This window comes from Triturus cristatus, chromosome 9 (assembly GCF_964204655.1).
Source record: "Triturus cristatus chromosome 9, aTriCri1.1, whole genome shotgun sequence".
Lineage (NCBI taxonomy): Eukaryota > Metazoa > Chordata > Amphibia > Caudata > Salamandridae > Triturus > Triturus cristatus.
Genome location: NC_140592.1, coordinates 11,307,759 through 11,330,900, shown reverse-complemented (window position 1 = coordinate 11,330,900; position 23,142 = coordinate 11,307,759). Strand labels below are relative to the sequence as shown.

At 51.3% G+C, this 23,142-nt stretch overlaps 1 protein-coding gene across 4 annotated transcripts in view; it reads right to left on the bottom strand.

Moving 5' to 3' along the window:
- ALAS1 (5'-aminolevulinate synthase 1) overlaps window positions 1–23,142 on the bottom strand; it is a 608,833-nt gene that overhangs the window by 540,439 nt on the left and 45,252 nt on the right. Inside the window, exon 2 of one of the 4 annotated variants that reach the window (XM_085624226.1) lies at window positions 11,849–11,933. The exons of the other annotated variants lie outside the window; for them this stretch is intronic. The gene's annotated coding sequence lies outside the window, so the exon portion shown is untranslated. The remainder of the gene's footprint in view (window positions 1–11,848; window positions 11,934–23,142) is intronic. 4 annotated transcript variants of the gene reach the window in all.

Below are 23,142 nucleotides of genomic sequence, written 5' to 3'. Positions count from 1 at the left end.
CTCGACTGAGGTCACCATATCCAGGGTCACTGCTTTGCATCACGTGTAGGGCAGCCACCTACGGGCACTGTTTGACTCCCACATCTCATGCCGGAGGACACTTGGTCCTAGTTGTCACTGGGTTTGCACCATGTATCTGTTGAAAGAGCGTCTGGCTCCACAGGCCTGCTGCTGGGAGCGCCTGGCCCTGCAGGCCTGCTGCTGAGAGCGTCTGTCCCTGCAGGCCTTCTGCTGAGAGTGCCTGGCCCTGCAGGCCTGCTGCTGAGAGCGTCTGTCCCTGCAGGCCTACTGCTGAGAGCGTCTGGCCCTGCAGTCCTGCTGCTAAAAGCGCCTGGCCCTGTAGGCCTGCTGCTGAGAGCATCTGTCCCTGTAGGCCTGCTGCTGAGAGCATCTGTCCCTGTAGGCCTGCTGCTGAGAATGTCTGGCTCCGCAGGCCTGCTGCTGGGAGCGCCTAGCTCTGTAGGCCTGCTGCTGAGAGCGTTTGGCCCTGCAGGCTTGCTGCTGAAAGCGTCTGTCCCTGCAGACCTGCTGCTGAGAGCTTCTGGCCCTGCAGTCCTGCTGCTTAAAGCGCCTGGCCCTGTAGGCCTGCTGCTGAGAGCGTCTGTCCCTGCAGGCCTGCTGCTGAGAGCGTCTGGCTCCGCAGGCCTGCTGCTGGGAGCGCCTGGCCCTGCAGGCTTGCTGCAGAGTGCGTATGGCCCTGCAGGCCTGCTACTGAGGGCGTCAGGCCCTGCAGTCCTGCTGCTGAGAGCATCTGGCCCTGCAGGCCTGCTGCTGAGAGCGCCTCACCCTGCAAGCCTGCTGCTGAGAGCGCCTGGACCTGCAGGCCTGCCGCTGAGAGCATCTGTCTCTGCAGGCCTGCTGCTGGAAGCATCTGTCCTTGCAGGCCTGTTACTGAGAGCGTCTGGCCCTGCAGGCCTGCTGCTGAGTGCGTCTGGCCCTGTAGTCTTACTGCTAAAAGCGCCTGGCCCTACAGGCCTGCTGCTGAGAGCGTCTGGCCCTGCAGGCCTGCTGCTGAGAGCGCCTGGCCCTGCAGGCCTGCTGCTGAGAGCGTCTGGCCCTTCAGTCCTGCTGCTAAAAGCGCCTGGCCCTGTAGGCCTGCTGCTGAGATTGTCTGTCCCTGCAGGCCTGCTGCTGAGAGCGTCTGGCCCTGCAGTCCTGCTGCTAAAAGCGCCTGGCCCTGCAGGCCTGCTGCTGAGAGCGCCTGGCCCTGGACGCCTGCTGCTGAGAGCGCCTGGCCCTGCAGGACTGCTGCTGAGAGCGTCTGGCCCTGCAGTCCTGCTGCTAAAAGCGCCTGGCCCTGCAGGCCTGCTTCTGAGAGCGCCTGGCCCTGCAGGACTGCTGCTGAGAGTGTCTGTCCCTGCAGGCCTGCTGCTGAGAGCGCCTGGCCCTGCAGGCCTGCTGCTGAGAGCGCCTGGCCCTGCAGGACTGCTGCTGAGAGCGCCTGGCCCTGCAGGACTGCTGCTGAGAGCGTCTGGCCCTGCCGTCCTGTTGCTAAAAGCGCCTGGCCCTGCAGGCCTGCTGCTGAGAGCGCCTGGCCCTGCAGGACTGCTGCTGGGCACGTCTGTCCCTGCAGGCCTGCTGCTAAAAGCGCCTGGCCCTGCAGGCCTGCTGCTGAGAGCGTCTGTCCCTGCAGGGCTGCTGCTAAAAGTGCGTGGCCCTGCAGGCCTGCTGCTGAGAGCGCCTGGCCCTGCAGGCCTGCTGCTGAGAGCGCCTGGCCCTGCAGGCCTGCTGCTGAGAGCATCTGTCCCTGCAGGCCTGCTGCTAAAAGCGCCTGGCCCTGCAGGCCTGCTGCTGAGAGCGCCTGGTCCTGCAGGACTGCTGCTGAGAGCATCTGTCACTGCAGGCCTGCTGCTGAGAGCGGCTGGCCCTGCAGGCCTGCTGCTGGCCACAATCCTCAGTGCTGAAGTCCTAAGGCTGACTACCCTTACACCGTTTGGGACAGCTCATTGAGCTGACCTTTTTGTGAGCTATAAGCTCTGATGTATAGTCTGGCTGCTCCAGTGATGGGCTCTGAATTCAGCCCCCGGCAGTCTCTCTCCCCCCAAACTGCCCATGCTACATGTCATGCCTTCTGCCTCCCTGAAAGGGGCTCCATTCCCTTAATGTCGCTTTAACCGAGTGGGCCTATGAGTCCTGCATGGACAAGCCACAGACAGTGATAGGGCCTGTGAGTCCTGCGAGGACAAGCCACACACAGCGATTGGACCTCTGAGTCCTGCAAGGACAAGCCACAGACAGCGATTGGGCCTGTGAGTCCTACAAGGACAAGCCACAGACAGTGATTGGGCCTGTGAGTCCTGCAAGGACAAGCCACAGACAGCGATTGGGCCTGTGAGTCCTACAAGGACAAGCCACAGAATGCGATTGGGCCTGTGAGTCCTGCAGGGACAAGCCACAGACAGCGATTGGGCCTGTGAGTCCTACAAGGACAAGCCACAGAATGCGATTGGGCCTGTGAGTCCTGCAAGGACAAGCCACAGACAGCGATAGGATCTGTGAGTCTTGCAGGGACAAGCCACAGACAGCGATTGGGCCTGTGAGTCCTACAAGGACAAGCCACAGACAGCGATTGGGCCTGTGAGTCCTGCAAAAACAAGCCACAGACAGCGATTGGGCCTGTGTGTCCTGACAGGACAAGCCACAGACAGCGATTGGACCTATGTGTCCTGCAAGGACAAGCCACAGAAAGTGATTGGACCTGTGAGTCCTGCAAGGACAAGCCACAGACAGTGATTGGGCATGTGAGTCCTGCAAGGACAAGCCACAGACAGCGATTGGGCCTGTGAGTCCTGACAGGACAAGCCACAGACAGCGATTGGACCTCTGAGTCCTGCAAGGACAAGTCACAGACAGCGATTGGGCCTGTGAGTCCTACAAGGACAAACCACAGACAGCGATTGGGCCTGTGAGTCCTACAAGGACAAGCCACAGAATGCGATTGGGCCTGTGAGTCCTACAAGGACAAGCCACAGACAGTGATTGGGCCTGTGAGTCCTGCAAGGACAAGCCACAGACAGCGATTGAGCCTGTGTGTCCTGACAGGACAAGCCACAGACAGCGATTGGGCCTGTGAGTCCTGCATGGACAAGCCACAGACAGCAATTGAGCCTGTGAGTACTGCTGGGACAAGCCACAGACAGCCATTGGGCCTGTGAGTCCTACAAGGACAAGCCACAGACAGCGATTGGGCCTGTGAGTCCTGCAAAAACAAGCCACAGACAGCGATTGGGCCTGTGAGTCCTGACAGGACAAGCCACAGACAGCGATTGGACCTCTGAGTCCTGCAAGGACAAGTCACAGACAGCGATTGGGCCTGTGAGTCCTACAAGGACAAACCACAGACAGCGATTGGGCCTGTGAGTCCTACAAGGACAAGCCACAGAATGCGATTGGGCCTGTGAGTCCTACAAGGACAAGCCACAGACAGCGATTGGGCCTGTGAGTCCTACAAGGACAAGCCACAGACAGTGATTGGGCCTGTGAGTCCTGCAAGGACAAGCCACAGACAGCGATTGAGCCTGTGTGTCCTGACAGGACAAGCCACAGACAGCGATTGGGCCTGTGAGTCCTGCATGGACAAGCCACAGACAGCAATTGAGACTGTGAGTACTGCTGGGACAAGCCACAGACAGCCATTGGGCCTGTGAGTCCTGCTAGGACAAGCCACAGACAGCGATTGGGCCTGTGTGTCCTGACAGGACAAGCCACAGACAGCGATTGGACCTATGAGTCCTACAAGGACAAGCCACAGTCAGAGATTGTGATTTTGAAGTGAGTCATATCCCTGGGAATAAGAATATAGGAGCAGACTATTTTTCAAGACACCCTGTTGAATCTGAGCATGAGACTGTGGATGTTGATGATGAAGAGTGTTTTGTAGCTTCCCTTGGATTAGATGAAATGTGTGCTATAGGTGAAGATGAGTGGAGAGATTTTCTCTCAAAGGATGTTTTATTGTGTGATGTCATCAAGTACATAAAAGAAGGTTGGCCTAGGGAGAAGAATGTACATTTTTCTCTCCAGACATTTGTCAAAGTTTCCTCTGAACTCTCTGTTGAAGATGGTTTGTTGGTACGTGGTGACAGGTTGGTTCCTCCTGACAAATTGAGAGCAAGATTAATGTTAGGTGCACATGAAGGTCACTTAGGGAAGACGCTCACAAAGAGAAGGATTCGTGAACATTTTTGGTGGCCACAGATGGACAAAGATGTAGATTTGTTTGTGGGGGATTGTGTCATTTGTTCAAGTTCAGATAAGAGTCTTAAAGTTCGTACCCCTCCTCTTCAACCAATTGATTTACCCAATAGGCCTTGGGAAAGGATTGGTATAGATCTGGTTGGACCTTTTAATATGCTTCCGGCTAATTCCAGGTTTGCCGTTGTTGCAATTGACTACTACTCCAAGTGGCTGGAAATTCGTTTTATTGATGAACCTAATTCGAAAAATGTCATTGAATTTCTAAAAGATATCTTTCTGCGTGAAGGTTTTCCTTCCACCATTGTTAGCGACAATGGAGTACAATTCACCAGTCATGAATTTGATGTTTTTTTACATCAAGGAGGTATAACACATGCCAGGAGTGCACTTTATCATCCACAAACCAATGGTTTGGTGGAGCGGATGAATAGTGTGCTTAACAATTGTATCCAATGGGCCTTGGCAGAGAGGTGTAATTTACAAAATGCTGTGAGGTCCATGTTATGGTTTTATCGCACGACTCCACATTCCTCGACTGGAGTTTCTCTTTATGAACTTCTTAGAGGAAGAAAACCTTGTTCTTAGGTTTGTCCAGGGTGGATGTCAAAGTGGGTTAAAATGGATTCCTTGAGTAATGTGGATGATTTTGTGAGAAACAATGTAATCCAAGCACAGTTTCGTCAGAAATCGTACTTTGATTCAAGAAAAAGATCTTTATCTCAACCTATTGTTGTTGGTGATATTGTACGTATAAAGGTTCCTGTCCACATTAAGAAAGGGAGTTCTAAATTCTCTGAACCTTTCACTGTTGACAAAGTTTTCAGGAATGCTGTGAGAGTAAATTCTAAGAACTGGTGGAATGTTTCAAGGGTGGTCAAGCTAAACAAAAATGTTGACCAGAATTCTTTGTGTGAACAAAAGATTGTTTCTTCTCCTTCTCATGTTACACAAGGTTTACGCAGGAGTTCTCGACAACGTTTCGTTCCTGCTAAGTATCGTTGATATTTCTTCTTGGTTTTTTTATTTCTTGCTTTCTTTTCTTTTATTCCAAGATCCTTGTTTCTATTTACTTCTTTGTTCAATTTCTTTTGTTGTCTGTATATCTTTGTCTCTTTTCTTTTTGTTTTTCTTGTTTTTATTTTGAGGAAGAGGATAATGTAGTGTTTTCACCTAGCTATGGAATACTTGGGCCATGATGTTCTGGCCTCAAGATTCCTCTTAGAATGTTTGTATTTGAAAATGGGTTTTAACGGTGTCTGAGAAGAGCTGACGAAGCGGACTGCTGCGCAGCACCTGCAATTTAATAAACCTCATTCTACCTATTCACTCCGGAGTCGAGAGCCATTACTACAGTGTCCTGCAAGGACAAGCCACAGACAGCGATTGGGCCTGTGTGTCATGACAGGACGAGCCACACACACCGATTGGACCTATGAGTCCTACAAGGACAAGCCACATACAGCGATTGGGCCTGTGAGTCCTACAAGGACAAGTCACAGACAGTGATTGGGCCTGTGAGTCCTGCTAGGACAAGCCACAGACAGCGATTGGCAGTTGAGTCCTACAAGGACAAGCCACAGAAAGCGATTGGGCCTGTGAGTCCTGCAAGGACAAGCCACAGACAGCGATTGGACCTGTGAGTCCTGCAATGACAAGCCACAGAATGGGATTGGGCCTGTGAGTCCTGCAAGGACAAGCCACAGACAGCGATTGGGCCTGTGAGTCCAGCAAGGACAAGCCACACACAGCTATTGAGCCTGTGAGTCCTGCAAGGACAAGCCACAGACAGCGATTGGGCCTGTGTGTCCTGACAGGACAAGCCACAGACAGCGATGGGGCATGTGAGTCCTGCAAGGACAAGCCACAAACAGCGATTAGTCCTGTGTGTCCTGACAGGACAAGCCACAGACAGCGATTGGGCCTGTGAGTCCTGCAAGGACAAGCCACAGACAGCGATTGGACCTGTGAGTCCTGCAAGGACAAGCCACAGACAGCGATTGGGCCTGTGTGTCCTGACAGGACAAGCCACAGACAGCGATTGGACCTGTGAGTCCTGCAAGGACAAGCCATAGACAGCGATTGGGCCTGTGAGTCCTGCAAGGACAAGCCACAGACAGCGATTGGACCTGTGAGTCCTGCAAGGACAAGCCACAGACAGCGACTGGACCTGGGTGTTTTGCAAGGACAAGACACAGACAGCGATTGGACCTGTGAGTCCTGCAAGGACAAGCCAAAGACAGCGACTGGACCTGGGTGTTTTGCTAGGACAAGCCACAGACAGCTGCAAACCATGGTTTGCATTTCTCTGGCTAGAAGGTCAAATGTATTCATAAAATGCTTTACTGCTTGCCCCAACATTTGGTGCCCCCTTGACATCCGATATTGTTATTTTAAAAAAAAGTTTTTAAAGGGGTGTGGCGGCCCATGCTGGCATCTGGCCATGCCCCGACCTTAAAGGGAGCATTACAATCTTTCCACCCCCAGGAGGCTAGTTGGGGGTTTGTTCCCAAACTGCCCCTTGGTGGTGGGAGAGACGGTTTAAAAGACAACTAAGTACCAGGGTTTTTTAAAATAAATGAAAAATGGGATGGGCGTCTCGCACTGGGTCATTTCCCCTCCCCAAAATTGGCACAACAATATTTCTGCCCCCTCTGCTGGGACAGAGGTGGGTTTGCCCCTATGGGGGCAGAAAGCCCACTAGGCACCAGGGATTTTGAAATGCTGCCAAAAAATGAAGGTGCGGTCCACCCTGGCATGGGCCACATTCCCATCCCTGAAGGGGCAATTGAGCATTTCTAGCAGAGAGGACATTTGCCCCGATTAAGGGTTCACCTGTAATCTGCCCCCCCCCCCCCTATAAAGACTGCTAGGCACCAGATATTTCGAAATAGCTTTAAAAACTAAGGGGCATATCAGCAACAACGGCGATAATTATCGCTAAGCGCACTTAGTGCTCGGATAATTATCGCCGGCTAACGTGGATTTTTATCGCTGAGATAGCGTTATTAGCAACGCTTATCTCAAAAGCGATAAAAAATCCTAGCGCTGACTGCCTAACGTGAGATTATCGCTGAAAAACCCATCGATAATCTCACTAAATGTGGCGTTAGCTTGTTGATAGGGACTCACAAACTTAGCCATGATATCCACCCTCCATAGGATATCATGGCTAAGTCAGTCCTGAAGCAGGCGTAAGGAAAGTAGCGATAACAGGGGTTATCGCTACTTTTCCTGCCGCTATGCTTCATAGCGTGGGGCTTGATAATAGGAGAAATGTCGCTTAGCGACATTTCTCCTGTCATGTCAGGTCAGGAACGGCCACTTTGCATCTCATTAGAGATGCAAAGCTGGGCGTTAGGAATCCCCACGCTAAAGCAAGGTTTCACGCGTTAGCGTGACCTTGCTGATTAGGCGATAAAATTATCGCCGCTTTGCGGCTGAAAACGGCCGCAAAAGCTGCGATAATTTTCTATTGCCGCATTGTAGATATGCCCCTAAAAGATGAGGGTGGGCCAGCCAGGTAGTGGGAGCTACCCCCACCCAATAAGGGGTAAAACAGTATATGCTCAGATTGGGGGTGCATCTGTAATCTGACCCCGGAGCCCACTAGACACTTGGGGGCAGGTTTACAAGCCCCTTGCGCCACTTTTGCATCACTTTTCCCATGTTGTAAGTGGCGCAAAAGTAGCGCAAGGGGCTTGTAAATCTGATCCAAGGGATTTTACAGAGGATCAAAAAGTGGTGGGGGCATAGCACCGAGGCATTGGGTTATACCCCCACCCCATAAGCAGCAGCACAGTCTCTTTGCTTCCCTGGGAGAGATGGGGGAGTTCGCCCCGGTGTGGCCGAGAGCCCACAGGTTGCAGGGTATTTTTTGAATAAATGAGGGGGTGTGAGGAGGACCACCCTGACCTCGGGTCGCACCCCACTCCTGAAGCCCCATCCGTCCTTCTAGACCTCCGGGGAGGAATGCAGCTCCCTCCCTTGGCATATATGGTGGAAGGAATGTTCCTACAAGGATGCAGCCCCGCGGCAGCATCTGGGCAGCACATAAACAAACAATGACACACGTCATATGTTGAGATTGCTTCACAAGGCGGACAAGTCATGGCCGAGCACTCCCAGGCAGGAAGCGCTCTTTCAAAATTAATGCATTTAAAAGACCATCAGGTTTCTTAGAAGGCGCACTTCCTGCAGATGGCGGCTCAGCCAGGGCCAGATCTCGGCCCTGCTTCATCCCATCTGCTGGTAACTCTCAGAGCTCAGCAGTGTAGGGACTCTGGGAGCATCACAGCGCCATGAAGCCACCCCCTCTGAATCAGGGCGCCTTTGGGTTCACGCTCCGCACCACTGTCATGTACTGTAGCTGTAGGGGCCAATGTCAGCTCCTGCGCTGTGCCAAGAGCGCCACCGCCTGGCTGGTAGGAGGACAACTCATGCGCTGTGCGAGAGCGCCACCGCCTGGCTGACAGGGGGACAACTCCTGCGCTGTGCTGAGAGCGCCACCGCCTGGCTGGCAGGGGGACAACTCTGCGCTGTGGTGAGAGCACCACTGCCTGGCTAGTAGGGGGACAACTCCTGCTCTGTGCTGAGAGCGCCACCGCCTGGCTAGTAGGGGGACAACTCCTGCGCTGTGTGAGAGCGCCACCGCCTGGCTGGCAGGGGGACAACTTGTGCGCTGTGCGAGAGCGCCACCACCTGGCTGGCAGGGTGATAACTCTCATAGGCATAATGTTGAGCTGTTCAATTACAAACATTATTCCAGTTTTTGAAATGTTATCTTTCAGCTGTTCAGGGAGAGTTCTCCATAGTCATGTTGTATTTCTGATATAATTATTAACCAACTTTGGATTTTTGCTATAGAAATAGAGGGGCGTATTCACAAGCCCCTTGCGCTGCCGATGCGTCACTTTTTGTGACACACCAGCCGCACACTGTGGTGCTCCATATTTAGTAGGAGACGTAGAGCCACTCTGCATGGCTTTTCGTGTCCTTGTAAATACTCCCCCTTTTCAGGCAGCACTTTGTGTGAAAGGGTCGTTCCATGCGTGTTCCCATGCAGCACCCATGGCTTCTGCCGCATTACCAGATTTACAAGGTTTCATCAACCGGGAATGCGCCAGAATCCTCCACCTCCCCAGCGGAGGCGTAAGGAGGCGCAACGAGGAGAAATACTATTAATTCTCCTTGTTTTTCCCTCTTTCTATGCGTCCACCTCTCGTGATTGGTTTTGTGCAGGAAGGTGTCCCTTCCTGCACAAAAACAATCTTCCCCGCAACGCAGACAGCCTGCCATCTTGGTGCCAGTCTGCCTGCTATGGCGCATGGTATCCAATTGTGCGCTAGCGCAGGGGAGAGCTCAAGGATACGTCATGTTGTTGTAAATATGACGTATCCCTTTGCTTCGGAAGTAACGCAGCGCGGCACCGCCAAATGCCTTGCGGTACTTCACTGCGTTACTTCCTTGTAAATATGGCCCAGAGTTTGAAACTGTTGTTTTCGAGAGTTTGTTTTTACTCTAAAAGGGTACATAAGACAAAGAATGGTACTCTAATGGTGATAAGCCCTCTGTGGGGATGTCTTCGTAATAAGCCGATACACACTGATGAACACAGAGGACAAAGAGTGACCAGGAATCAGACAAGGTGGGTTCACTGGTGAAATCACACATGGGTAGATGCACTGGCACAGACCTTGACGGGACCTGAGTACTGCACAGACCATGATGGGTTATGATTACTGTGAACAATACTAACAGGTGATGGATGGAATGCTTGAATGAATCTCAGCCACTGATGAATAACTGGGGCCGCATTCCAGGCCATCATTTTTAGACTCAGGCGTGGGACTAGCACTTTCGAATCCCAGAGCATGTCTCCTCATCCATTAGGTGAACACTAAGACGCAGGATGGAGAAACCTCGAGGTGTCCGCAGCCTCTGACCCTGGAGCCGCTGTACATACGTCAAAGCTGAGAGGGTGGACGACCAGCCGAAGAACTGACCCAGAACAGAGCCAGTGTTTTCTGCAAAATGTTGCACAGGCAACGAGGGATGGGCTTTGAGCAGTGATCCTGGTTCGAAGCGCTCTACCTCTGTGGCCATCGCCCTCCACTCACCGTGCTTATTAATGTCCGTGCTCCTGACCCACAGCCAGGGCAGCAGGACACACTGCACCATCCGAGGATGCTTCACACATAGAAAGGGAAAGACGAGCCACCATTCCTATCACTGGTCCTCGCTTCGGAGGGGTGGAAGGCTCCGGCGTAGCCCAGATCACAGCGATGCACAGAGAGGCGTGTGATCTGCCATCTTGGTCCGTATTAGGGCCCTTTGAAGGTGGTAAGAACCTCAACGATGCCAGTCCCACGGATAAACCGAGTCCATGGAGTCTCTTGGAGAAGAATGAGTAAATCTGGCAATCTGCGTGCCACGTGCCCAGGAAGACCGGAGTGGAAAGAGCTCTCCTACTTAAGCTCTCCGGGCCTCATATACGAGGTTTGGAGGAAGGGGGGTGCCGCAAGCCTTCCTGCTGCACTGGCCTGTGCCATGAACGAGCCCGATCTATCAGATACAGCGCACTCCTGTCCTTCCCCCTGCGCTGGCGCACAAACGGCTGCCATGCGCCCATGCAGGCATCTTTGCACCATGGTGCCAGGGTGTATGAATTATGGGGGTGGTTGTTTTTGTTCAGGAAGGGGCACCTTCCTGCGCAAAACCAATCAATGGAAGCGATTTCTTCTTTCAATGTGTGCTGCAGAATGCAGTGCCCCTGGAAAGAGGGAAAAACGAGGAGAAATGGTTATTTCTCCTCCTGGTGCCAATCCTGCGCCACCCCTGGGGAGGCGTGGGCCTTTGATGTATGCCCAGGTTTACGAAATCTCGTAAAACTGGGCACGTGTCAAATGCCATGGTGATACGTGGAAACACCCAGCGTAATGCCCATAGCATGACACACACACATGCCCCCCCTCCACCCCACCCTCTTGTGATGAGCCCCAGGGGCAGGCTGCCAACGATCCTGGCTTGGGGTGATGATGGGACACCCCTCGTTAAACCCTGCTGGGCTGCATGAATGAGGCGGGGAGGGCGGGGGGGGGGGGAGGGACTGAGCCTGCACCAGTGGCGGCTGGTGAGATTTTAAAGTGGTGAGGCTGAAAATTTTTGGTGTCGAATGGCGCGCGAGCGAGCGCAGCGAGCGAGCCCGAATCACCTACGGTGGGTTCGGGGGGGTTCCCCCCCCCGAGAAAATTTTGAAAAATTAGCAGCCAAATGGTGGATTTTCAAGACTTTCGGAAGCCATTGTGCTTAACAGAAACAGGCCACTGCCTCCCCTAAAACTATCATCAGTTCCAAGGCCTCATGAATAAACCATTCTAAATTGCAATAAACCACAATTAATTTTAACAATGTTGCATAAATAGGTTGGATCTGCCTACTGACCAAGTGGCTACTTGAGATAAAATTGCATTCAAGGTAGCCCATCAGAGTAAAATGCCTTCTTTTTCCATATAGAATTGAATCTCATATTGGTTAGTGTTCATTTTTTGGAACTCAATAGCATGCATAAAGGCACCATGTATAAACAAAAAACACATAAGCATACAGAGATAAAATATATACATGCATGCAACACATAAAATGTTTCCCCTACCTGTGCTTGTCTGTTTCCTTTATGAATCATTTGTTCAAAGCCAAGTACACAGGAGGTGAATTAAATCTTCATATGATATAATTGGCTACAGATAGAAATATTCATTTGAAGAAAAAAATAATCCAATCTTATAGACTGTCAACCAAACTTTGAGCCGGCTAGCTTTACAGTTGAAAGACGAAACGTAAATATCCCTCACCCCAAAGCCAATTGTTCAAACAGTAATTTAGAATGCTTTATATAGATTTACATTTAAACAATCAAGCATGGTAAAATCCTTTCAAAAAAATATATAAGGAGCAGGAAGATGACCAAAACCTTTGTGTAGAGAAGGTTTAATAGTACAAGAAGTATGTTTTATATACTTTAAATTTAAATACTTTGTACATCACTGCTAAAGTGTCTGGTGAACCAGTACTTAAAAAAACTTGTATATTTACATGAAATATGCATTGGTGCATGGAAGAAACATAACTTTCTCAAAGTTGTATGGGTTCACACATTTATATTATTTTACACCCATGAGGCCACCAACAAAATATTACTAGTAGATAACTCTATATGTTCCAACAAGAAAACAAACATGGTTATATCATTGATGAAAGTGAAATGAGCCAACATTCAGACTCCTTGCATGCAAATATGTGCTCCCTTACAGATGTTGCATCACTGCAGATGGCAATTCGCATCAGATTCTGCTAAAGTAATGGAGTTGATGAACATGAAGTGCTGCCGCCTTAAAATAATTGAATTTTTTTATGGTGTGTTGAGTATTAAGTATGAGGTAATGAGTCATGAGTAGATCTAAAGATATGCAATAGTGTCAAATCTAGTATGCTCTTCAGTTCAGAAATGAACCCTATCATTATAAATGAAGTAATATTATTAACAAATCCACTCAGTATCAGTCCATGATGGTCAGTGGTAGAGATCGTTAAAAAAATATACGTCCAGGATTCTACAGGCCTCTACCACACAGCAACACTACAGTCAGTGTATCAGTTTGCAATTAGGAAAAGAGCAAACAAACTACAGCTTCATCTAACGAATAGCCAGAAGACAATTGTTTCCCTTGATTTCTTAATAACTTAAATAAAGAACCTAATCAATCTACGATAGAAGTCCAGAGCATTCATTGTCGATTACAACAGCCTTCTGCAGGGACAAAAAAAAATGGCTGTTTTCTGTAGACAAGGGAACTATCAGACACATAATTTAATGTATCATGATCACTGTAGGTTTGAAATATAAAATATTTACCCATGCACAGCGATGCAAGCACTCCGCAACAGGTTGAATTATACACCCAGATATCAAAGAGTAATACTCCTCTGGGCGGATATATATTTAGGATTTTTTAACAATAGGTATAAGACGCATGTGCTGTCAAGCCAGGCATAAAAATATTGTTCATCATCAGTTACATGGCATTTCAGTTGGCGTGTGTTCAGAAAAATGCTTAGCCTGTCTGTAATGTTCATTACTAATTCATTCTCCAAGTCTGTAATTGTGACTTAGCTGGCCCGAGTTTCGCTTTTATTAAACATATCGTTTGGCACCTTTAATCAATGTTATCGAGAGCGGTTTTTCCACCCAATACAATATTGTCAAAACATTGGCACGTTCAATTGGCGCTTAAAAACCTGCATATTAACTCACGGCGTAGTACTAGCCACTGTGGGCGATTCTTCACGCCAGCCCACGTTTTTTATTTGAAAGAAAATAAAAGCCGACCAGCTGTGTTGACCCGCTGGCTCGCTTTGTTTTGCTTGACATGTTTCTGTGTAAGCTACGGTACATTACGCTCAACCGCGCACATAAAACTATAATTATGGACCAGGGAGCAGTGAGGGGAGGGATGGGTCCGGGCAGCCGATAGGGAGTAATGCTGCGAAAACATTCGAGTATTTGTAAGGCTAAATACCTGTGGGATTGAGTGAGCTACGGTTCAGATGACTGCCCAGGCGAGGTACTCCCAGCCTTCGCTCCAGGGCTCGGGCCCTGCGAATCCTCTTGTTTATTCACCCCCGCCCCCCACACGCTATCCCCCCCTGCACATTTGTAGCATACAATCAGTACATTCATGCAGCAGTTTCTGATGACACTGGTGCATTCCTGACAGCGCTTATTGCATATCTGAGGCTTCCTTCTCACAAACGGCCGTCGAGCACCTGGCAACGCGGGAAAGCGTAAAGTAGGGGGGTGGGGGGGTGCTGCCGATTCTCACTGCCATCTCTTCAGGAATGGGCCGACTGTCGCACTATTCCACTGCCCTTGTGTGCTGCCGAATGCTGCACCCCTGCATTTGGGTGGTACATTCCAACGTGCAGCAACTTCTATCGACTGTAGGTACAAATTCACCGCAACAGCAGACTGCTACATTTGGCCACTTTGGGACACCCCAATGCCCCCTGTCCACCATAGTGCACAGCATGACGTAACTTGTTTAGGTCTTCGCCCCTCTCAGGGGCTTTGTCACTAGCACTGGCTGTGTTTGAACACTAACGTGACCATTGATTACTGTGAGTAAGGATTACAATGTAATACATACCACCGCCACCGCTCCTGACACGACACAGTCCGTCCCGAAAATGGCGGCTGCTGCTACATGCGCGGGAAGAACTACTCCGAGTCTGCACAGAGGGTCCTATCCACTCGTCACAGGGACAGGTGGTTCACTTCTCACCACGCCCTGTGACGAGTTGGGAGGGGGTGGGGGTGAATCTCACACTCTCCTGTCTCCTCCACTCTCTGATTGACGTGGAGATGTTAGCAATCCCGGGCTTGTGTAAAAAACGCCCGGGGCTAACTTAATCTCCACGCCATCAGGGGGTGGAGACTGGGCCTCCAGGCTATGTCTTTGCCTGCTGATGGCGTCACAGCCTTCAGGGCTGTGAGGTTCTCAGCCGGCAAAGACATAGCAGGTGGTGCAGCGCGGGGGTATTGACAGTGGGAGGCAGCAGACTGACGACAGTGCCCCATGTTAAAGTTTGCGGCGATGTGTTCTTTTTCTTTGCGTTTTTTTATTTTCTAATTCTTAATAAAAAAGAAACGTACTAAGAAACGTACTGGTATTTATTTTTTTTTAAAATCCAAGGAAACTTGTTAAATTAATTAACTGGGAAATTACCTGGGGCGGAGCCCCGACGCCCACACAGAGAAACCGCCACTGGCCTGCACCACAATGATTAATGTGCGCGCTCACCCGACCCTCGCTCACAACGGGGACATGTCTTTGTTACATCCAAGGTGTGGCAGCCCCGGGGCAGCCCTTGAAAAACCAGGACTATCCGGGCACATCCGGGACGTCTGCGCACCCTAAACTAGACGCAGAGCAGTAAAGGATGTGTACAATGTGAGGCTTGCGCGTCACAGCACCGATGAGTGAATGCCCGTGCCCTCACTCCTTACTTCTAGGGTCTGAGCCCCGCTCATTTCTGTAAACAGGGCTCCCAGTACAACTGGGTTTTCCTGCACCTTCGGCGTCTGACTACATTAAAGCTCTCCAGACTGAGCCATGCGTTCACGCATCACAATAAGAAAGTGCTTCTAGGCAGACGACAGCGCTGCGTTAACAAATCGCTGGTTTCCAGGCACTACACTTGACGATATGAAGGGAAGTGCAGCAGACACTTGTTTGTCTCTATCTCCTAAAAATGCGAAATTGTACATTTTCATAAAAACTATAAATGCAGACGCACAAAGGTATGTTTGCGCATATTTGCAGATCTGCAAACACAGGCTCCCAAACATCTGTAAATAAATGCACGTGCTCGACACAACCTGCCCATCGCAGCGACAACGGGATTCTCTCTTCGGAAAGGCCCAGGCGGGGCATGGCATATATTCAGGCCCCCTCGTCTGAATAACTTTGAATCATTTCCAATTTTCAGCTAATTCCAGCCATGACGACGCTAAAAAATATGTTGTTATATGTTAAACTTCCAGAAGTGCGGCCTGCACAGAACAGTGTGCCCATCACCCGCCACCCAAGTGGTAGAAACACACGGCATGAACAAGCATTGGCACACACATTTCTGTTTAGAATTTCATGTAGATTTTTTGTCTTGCAAAAACAAGGTGGAATTTAGAATCTAAGAACTCGTTCCTCCCTCCGTAGGTAAGGGAGCATGCTGGGAGTTTACTGGAACCGAGCATGACGTGAAAATAAGACATATAGACTAGGAGCTGGACATTGTAGCGCCAATCACCAGAAATTCCCTTTTACAAATAAATGACCCTTCACTGCTTGCATTCTCACTGCAGGAGTGAAACCAAAGCTCCGCTCCAGTCACTGGGTGAACCCTGGTGGTGTCTCTTCTTGACTGTCTCCCCTGCCTGTCTCTTGCCTCCACCCTCCATGTCTACTTCTCTGGGTGGACCTTGGTGGTGTCTCTTCTTGGCTGTCTCCCCTGCCTGTCTCTTGCCTCCAGCCTCCATGTCTACTTCTCTGGGTGGACCTTGGGGGTTTCTCTTTTGACTGTCTCCCCTGCCTGTCTCTTTCCTTCTCGCCCTCCATGTCTACTTCTCTGGGTGGATCCTGGTGGTGTCTCTTCTTGACTGTCTCCCCTGCCTGTCTCTTGCCTCCACGCCCTCCATGTCTACTTCTCTGGGTGGACCTTGGTGGTTTCTCTTTTGACTGTCTCCCCTGCCTGTCTCTTGCCTCCTCGCCCTCCATGTCTACTTCTCTGGGTGGACCATGGTGGTTTCTCTTTTGACTGTCTCCCCTGCCTGTCTCTTGCCTCCACCCTCCATGTCTACTTCTCTGGGTGGACCGTGGTGGTTTCTCTTTAGACTGTCTCCCCTGCCTGTCTCTTGCCTCCAGCCTCCATGTCTACTTCTCTGGGTGGACCTTGGTGGTTTCTCTTTTGACTGTCTCCCCTGCCTGTCTCTTGCCTCCACCCTCCATGTCTACTTCTCTGGGTGGACCCTGGTGGTTTCTCTTTTGACTGTCTTCCCTGCCTGTCTCTTTCCTCCTCGCCCTCCATGTCTACTTCTCTGGGTGGATCCTGGTGGTGTCTCTTCTTGACTGTCTCCCCTGCCTGTCTCTTGCCTCCACGCCCTCCATGTCTACTTCTCTAGGTGGACCTTGGTGGTTTCTCTTTTGACTGTCTCCCCTGCCTGTCTCTTGCCTCCTCGCCCTCCATGTCTACTTCTCTGGGTGGACCATGGTGGTTTCTCTTTTGACTGTCTCCCCTGCCTGTCTCTTGCCTCCAGCCTCCATGTCTACTTCTCTGGGTGGACCGTGGTGGTTTCTGTTTTGACTGTCTCCCCTGCCTGTCTCTTGCCTCCACGCCCTCCATGTCTACTTCTCTGGGTGGACCGTGGTGGTTTCTCTTTTGACTGTTTCCCCTGCCTGTCTCTTGCCTCTGCCCTCCACGTCTAATTCTCTGGGTGGACTGTGGTGGTTTCTCTTTTGACTGTCTCCCCTGCCTGTCTCTTTCCTTCTCGCCCTCCATGTCTACTTCTCTGGGTGGATCCTGGTGGTGTCTCTTCTTGACTGTCTCCCCTGCCTGTCTCTTGCCTCCACGCCCTCCATGTCTACTTCTCTGGGTGGACCTTGGTGGTTTCTCTTTTGACTGTCTCCCCTGCCTGTCTCTTGCCTCCACCCTCCATGTCTACTTCTCTGGGTGGATAGTGCCGCTTGGCTCTGCTGAATGAGAGACAAGGGTGAGGACGGGTCAGCGGTAAAAGACAGAGTGGTCATGAGAAGGGCAGAGTGAAAGGAGTGAAGGAGAGGGAGAAGGGGTGTGGAGTAGAGTTAGAGCGTGGCAGAGAGACAGGTGAGGAGGGAGAGATACAAAGAGAGAAAGGGAGGGCCCCAGAAGTAAAGGTATGAAGAGACGCAAGGCGGAAGGGCACAGAGAGAAGAGGGCTAGGGAAGGGTTCAGACTGAGGTAGAGAGAGATACAGACAGAGCTCCTGGAATCAACTGATTCTACATCATCACCGGTAGCCGCATAATTATGATTATGCCTACCAACAGATTTTTACAAAAAATGTATTACCGCTCATACGGATAAAAAGTTGCTAAAAACACAGTGACACCTGTTGTCAGCAGTTAATGACCCTTCACAAAGGTTGACTGGTCACCTTTCAGTTGCCTATTGCTGTATTTGGGTCATCAAGTGGCACTAATTAGTTGGCCTGGATGAATTACGCTGCATCATGTATTTCACACACCCCTATTGATGAGTTGAAACCTTTGCCCAGACAGTGTTAACTCGTGTAAAAATGACAGAATACTGAAATACCATCACAAAATGTGTCCCATTAGTCCACATAATTTGCCTTTTCTTGCCACATGATTTACTTCGCCCTGCCGCATAATTTGATCCTCCATTGCAGCACAATTTAAGTGGCACTGCCTGTAGGTAGGAAGATGAAATGTAGAGAAAGGGAATGGACGGGGGTACACACTGGGGTGACAGCCAACGAGGTATGACAGGAAGAGAGATGGTTATCGCTTAAAACAGACAGAGGTAGACAGGTAGAAGAAAGGGGTAATGGGGAACCACAGACATATGTAAGGTAAATTGGGAGAGAGCGGTGAGATAGAGCGAGAGAAGCAAAATGAGACATGAGGCGGAGCAAAAAGGTCAGGTAAAGAGGGTGGTGAGGCAGAGAGAAAGGTTCACCGAGGACGTGATGCCAGGGTTGGATTGGGATTAAAAATCGGACCGGGCACGCAAAAAAAAAGTGGCCCACATTGGAATATTGCCTTTCCACAAAACACTGCTTTGGCGAAATGTTATTAAAAAAAGGGGGGCGGGGGGTGAAAAGTTTACACTGGTGAAACACACCTGAAAACAAGTGAGGCCACTTCTGCTCAGGCCCCCTGCCCCCGCTCAATATGCACACATTAATGGGCCGGCCCAGCGAGAGGAAGGGAGTGACACCTCTGCCCTTTGATAAAAGGGGGGTGATGGACGCCCCTCTGCCTCCAGAATAGAAACTCGGGCACCCACTGTGCCGCTGGCGGCATCCAACATAGACACCGCCCAAATCGGCCCCCAGGCTGCCAAAAAAGCAGCCCACAGCTGGAAATCAGATACCGGCCCCTCGGGCATTGCCCAGGTGCCCGCGTTACCAATCCGACCCTGCGTGATCAGTAGAGAGCAAGAGACTTGTGGTGAAGTAGTCACAGGAAAGATTAGGAAAGAGGTGGGGCTGATATGGGGTACAGGAGGAGGATGAGTTAGAGATGAAGGTAGAGGGGAAGTTCAATAAGATAGGAAGAGAGTGGAACAGAGAAAGGTGAGGGAGTAAAAGAGGGTAGAGGGAGGGGAGAGGCGCGGTTGAGGGAGGTAGACGACAGACGACAGTGGATAAAGATGTAAAGAGCAGCCCGAGCTCCTGGGCTGGTCGCCACTCCCCCTGCAGCAGAGTGGCACCTCTGGTCGTCTACCAGCGCAGAGTTACCGGTTCGAGCCCGGCCCTGTGCCCCTTGTGCAGCGCGACTTGCCTTTTTTGCCCAGTCTTCTTTGTAGTTGCTTCCTTGTGTAATTTTACTTTCAGTTTCTTCCTAGTGTATTTTTATTTTCAGTCTCTTCCTTGTGTAATTTTATTTTTAGTTTCTTCCTTGTGTGATTTTATTTTTAGTTTCTTCCTTGTGTGATTTTATTTTTAGTTGCTTCCCTGTCTAATCTTATTTTAGTTGCCTCCTTGTGTAATTGCTTACCTGTGGAATCAGCATTCTGCTTCAGCGCCCTTCCTCTCGGCCCACGGGCTGTGCCCCCTCATACCGCTTCCTGCTGGTTTCATTCATGCTGTCCTCCTGCCCAGCCCCCTGCCATCCGCCTCCTGGACTGCCCCTCCCAGGGCTACTTAATGGAGGCCACTGCACGGCTGCACTGCCTGTGTGCCAAAGACAAGCCCGCCTGTGCCCTTCCGTGCCTGGACCGGGGACCCCTGGATCTACAGCCCGACGCTGGTACTCCACCGAAGAAATCCAACAACTGGAACCCAAGCCACGAGACAAGAACTGCTGCAACACCTCTGCACACTCCACTGAAGGACCCTTCACCTGCCACTACGGCTGCTTCTCCAGCGAGACAAGAACCATCACGATCGCCAACCAGCAGCAGGCACCCCTTCCGTGACCACAGCCCCACGGCACCACACTCAACATCAGATCCCTATGCAAATATGCCACAGAAATCTGGGACACCATAACCACTCTCACCCTCAACGTGATGTTCATCACCAAATCTTGCCTCACCCCCTCATCAGCATCCGACATCGCCACCGAAACACCCCCCCACACCCCCGGGTACAAGATGATCCATTGTGACCGCCTCAACAGACTCAGCAGAGGCACCCCGATCACCCACAAAGACTCCCTCAACTGCATTGCCTCAGACGACTACAGGACACCGATCAAGGAGCAACTCAACTGTCTGGCCCCGCCCCAGCTTCTGCATCTCCATCGGGACTTCATCAACAGGCACTCCCAGAGAGACTACACCTCGTGGCCCACGCACGCAACCTCGGAATCATCCTGGACACCCAGCTAACCACGAAGCAACAAATCAACACCGTCACCTCTGCCTGTTTCCACATCCTCCACATGCCACAAGATCTGATGGATCCCCGTCTCAACCAGGAAGACGGTCACCCTGACCCTCATCGCCAGCCGACTCAACTTCGGCAACACACTCTATGCCACAACCACCAACCAGCTCCTGCGCCGCCTCCAGACCGCCCAGAACTCAGCGACAACTCATCCTCGACCTCCACAGAAGAACCAGCATCAACTCCCTCCACTGCCTCTTCAAACTACTCATGCATGCCTATAGAGCCCTCCACAAGCCCAGACCCGCCTACATTAACAACTGCATGACATGCCACAAACCGACCAGAGAGCTCAGATCCTTCTCCCTCGCCTTCGCCCACATCCCCAGTATCCCTCGTAGCCGCTGCGGAAGTCGCTCCTTCTCCTACCCTCGCCGCAAAGTCCTGGAACGACCTCCACCTGTGCACTTCTTCATCTGTGAAGGACTTCAGGTAAAACTAAAGGCCTGGCTCTTTGACGCCACCACCCTCCGACCGAGGCTCACGGAACCCCAGCGGCTGGAGACCCTCCGCCCCGAGTGACAAGCCGCGCTCTACAAGACCCTCTGATTGATTGATTGAAGAAGAGTGAGATGAGGGATGGAAGGAGAGAAGAAAGAGCAGAAGATACTGAAGGAGGGAAGAGTGGTAGGCAGGGGTGGAGAGAAGAAAGAGCAGAAGATACTGAAGGAGGGGAGAGTGGTAGGCAGGGGTGGAGAGAAGAAAGAGCAGAAGATACTGAAGGAGGGAGGAGTGGCAGGCAGGGGTGGAGAGAAGAAAGAGCAGAAGATACTGAAGGAGGGAGGAGTGGCAGGCAGGGGTGGAGAGAAGAAAGAGCAGAAGATACTGAAGGAGGGGAGAGTGGTAGGCAGGGGTGGAGAGAAGAAAGAGCAGAAGATACTGAAGGAGGGAGAAGTGGCAGGCAGGGGTGGAGAGAAGAAAGAGCAGAAGATACTGAAGGAGGGAAGAGTGGCAGGCAGGGGTGGAGAGAAGAAAGAGCAGAAGATACTGAAGGAGGGGAGGAGTGGTAGGCAGGGGTGGAGAGAAGAAAGAGCAGAAGATACTGAAGGAGGGAGGAGTGGTAGGCAGGGGTGGAGAGAAGAAAGAGCAGAAGATACTGAAGGAGGGAGGAGTGGCAGGCAGGGGTGGAGAGAATAAAGAGCAGAAGATACTGAAGGAGGGAGGAGTGGTAGGCAGGGGTGGAGAGAAGAAAGAGCAGAAGATACTGAAGGAGGGAAGAGTGGCAGGCAGGGGTGGAGAGAAGAAAGAGCAGAAGATACTGAAGGAGGGAGGAGTGGTAGGCAGGGGTGGAGAGAAGAAAGAGCAGAAGATACTGAAGGAGGGGAGAGTGGTAGGCAGGGGTGGAGAGAAGAAAGAGCAGAAGATACTGAAGGAGGGGTGAGTGGCAGGCAGGGGTGGAGAGAAGAAAGAGCAGAAGATACTGAAGGAGGGAGGAGTGGTAGGCAGGGGTGGAGAGAAGAAAGAGCAGAAGATACTGAAGGAGGGAAGAGTGGCAGGCAGGGGTGGAGAGAAGAAAGAGCAGAAGATACTGAAGGAGGGAGGAGTGGTAGGCAGGGGTGGAGAGAAGAAAGAGCAGAAGATACTGAAGGAGGGAGGAGTGGCAGGCAGGGGTGGAGAGAAGAAAGAGCAGAAGATACTGAAGGAGGGAGGAGTGGTAGGCAGGGGTGGAGAGAAGAAAGAGCAGAAGATACTGAAGGAGGGAGGAGTGGCAGGCAGGGGTGGAGAGAAGAAAGAGCAGAAGATACTGAAGGAGGGAGAGTGGCAGGCAGGGGTGGAGAGAAGAAAGAGCAGAAGATTCTGAAGGAGGGAGGAGTGGTAGGCAGGGGTGGAGAGAAGAAAGAGCAGAAGATACTGAAGGAGGGAGAGTGGCAGGCAGGGGTGGAGAGAAGAAAGAGCAGAAGATACTGAAGGAGGGAAGAGTGGCAGGCAGGGGTGGAGAGAAGAAAGAGCAGAAGATACTGAAGGAGGGGAGGAGTGGTAGGCAGGGGTGGAGAGAAGAAAGAGCAGAAGATACTGAAGGAGGGAGGAGTGGTAGGCAGGGGTGGAGAGAAGAAAGAGCAGAAGATACTGAAGGAGGGAGGAGTGGCAGGCAGGGGTGGAGAGAAGAAAGAGCAGAAGATACTGAAGGAGGGAGGAGTGGTAGGCAGGGGTGGAGAGAAGAAAGAGCAGAAGATACTGAAGGAGGGAGGAGTGGTAGGCAGGGGTGGAGAGAAGAAAGAGCAGAAGATACTGAAGGAGGGAAGAGTGGCAGACAGGGGTGGAGAGAAGAAAGAGCAGAAGATACTGAAGGAGGGAGGAGTGGTAGGCAGGGGTGGAGAGAAGAAAGAGCAGAAGATACTGAAGGAGGGGAGAGTGGTAGGCAGGGGTGGAGAGAAGAAAGAGCAGAAGATACTGAAGGAGGGGTGAGTGCAGGCAGGGGTGGAGAGAAGAAAGAGCAGAAGATACTGAAGGAGGGAGGAGGGAGGAGTGGTAGGCAGGGGTGGAGAGAAGAAAGAGCAGAAGATACTGAAGGAGGGAGGAGTGGTAGGCAGGGGTGGAGAGAAGAAAGAGCAGAAGATACTGAAGGAGGGAAGAGTGGCAGGCAGGGGTGGAGAGAAGAAAGAGCAGAAGATACTGAAGGAGGGAAGAGTGGCAGGCAGGGGTGGAGAGAAGAAAGAGCAGAAGATACTGAAGGAGGGAGGAGTGGTAGGCAGGGGTGGAGAGAAGAAAGAGCAGAAGAT